Here is a 2,016-nt window from a genome sequence, read left to right as displayed (position 1 = left end):
GCGGTGTCTCTCTTTTACCTTGGTCACTTTGCCCTGAGGTATTACAGTTCCAATGGCAGGCCCCTGGGCCCTCACCTCTCCCTCCTTTTTGTTTTCTATCAAGAAGGCTTCTGCCACAGCGTTTTGCAGGCATTTAGCAAAAATGGATACAATAACCAGCACAATGAATACAATAAACAAAGCCCACAAAACAGTCTTAACTAGAGATGAGAGCCAGCTTTTGATCCCCCAGTGTTTGAAAAGTCCACTGAACCAGTCGTTGTTGCTTTCCATCTGGATCTTGTTTCCTTGATCTTCTATCAGCTGGATGCTCTGGTATATTGACTCCCTCTGTGACAGCAGGTTGAAAAAACACATGCCTTCAAATGCCTGACAGCCATGGCCTTGGGCAAGAAATTAGGGCTTGACTGTGGAAGCACCCAGCTGAAGGCACGCGGCTCAGGGAAGAGCATCCAGATTCCTGCGGCAGCGGCAACAAACGGCAGCATCCTCTGAGTTGAGCTGATGTAGTATCTGGAGGCTTGGGTGGCCTAAAAGTGAACAGATAAAGACATTAGAAGGTGAAACGTAAGTTCTGGTCCCATTAAACTTTCTCTTCTGTATGCCAAGGGTGTGAACACAGCTTATTAGAAGGATCATAGATCAATGCTAAAATATAGTTTTTACAAACTTTAAGTCATACGTCGTGGTCGTGGTTTGAGAGGAAGTGAGGTTTTTGGGATGCTGTGGTCTAACCAATGGGTGCTCAGATTGAATATTGGCACCTGGTGTGGCCACTGTGGACATGGATACATCTCTGAGAACACAGGAGTTAAAAGCAGAGAGAGAACTCCCAGGGGAAGCTCTCTTGGGTTCCGGCGAGGGAAGCAGGTCCGAGCTCCCATGCCCAGCTGCCTGCTCGGCGGGGTAGGGGAAGCCATGCAGCCAGGTGAGGAAGGTCTGGCCCCAAGGATGGAAGGGTGGAAGGGTGGAAGAGCACCGAGAGGCATCGGGCAGCCACCCACCCCCAGGAGAGAGAGAGAGAGAGAGAGAGAGAGAGAGCGAGAGAGCACGCCAGCCTGTGTCTGTGCCTGTGCTACCTTGAAACTTGATAACGTGTGCCCGCAGCACGGATGAGAAGGAGAAGGGAGGGAGCGGGGGGTGCAGCAAGAAGGTGTCCGGCTGCTATGGGAGTTCTGGGCAGGCAGAGCCCGAGATTTTAACCCTTATTTTGGACAATGAAAACTTTGCAGAACAGTAACCTTCCTAGAAGAGAGATAGAGATGAAACAGAGGAAGAAATGGGCAAGTGTGATGAAAGTTCCTGCAAGTGAAAGATGTCAGAAGAGTGGGGAAGAATCTTAGGTGAGAAGAGATGATGCAGTGGCCTTAGCTGGTCTTTTCTTGTATAGCCCTGGACAGAATCATGTTTCTTGTGACACAGAGACTGCATCCAGGGGGAGGCAATGGCTCAAAGCCAAGAGGGTTAAGTGATGAGATACCTTGGCCCCAGGGGGTGAAATTTGCGGGGGACAGGTGTCCCGAAAGTGAGAGATTGTGCTCTTTTTGGACCGGGACAAAGCATCCTTAAAAGGAAAACCCTAGAAGCAGCTCTGGTCCATGTGCAGTGGTGAGAGCACTGGACATGGAAGGAAGAGGTCACGATGGCAGATGTTCTCCAGGTGGTGCCACCAGTGACATGGAAACACATGTGTGGGAATCCATAAAAATCAGAGAGTTTTAGGAAGGTTGTAAAAAGGACAGGCCGCAGAAACAGCAAGAATTGTGAAGTGCTAAAGCAGCAGAAAGAGATATATAAGCTGTAGCGAAGACAGCAGGGCTGTGTAATGGGCCTGATAAGTTGCAACAAGTTTATTTAGTATATATCTAGAAGGTTGTGCTTATGAATACAGCTTTATTCGTTGTCTCTTATAAACAAGCCATTGTTTTGGAGAATTGGCCCCTATCGTTTTAAGCAAAGCTACGTGTGTTTAAGATGATTGGATAGAACTACTGTTGGTATGCTTTTGCTCTATGT

Source organism: Melozone crissalis, unplaced genomic scaffold (assembly GCF_028551555.1).
Source record: "Melozone crissalis strain CALT ecotype California unplaced genomic scaffold, PUWL_Pcris_2 ptg000231l_1, whole genome shotgun sequence".
NCBI lineage: Eukaryota > Metazoa > Chordata > Aves > Passeriformes > Passerellidae > Melozone > Melozone crissalis.
This window is presented reverse-complemented; position numbering follows the sequence as displayed.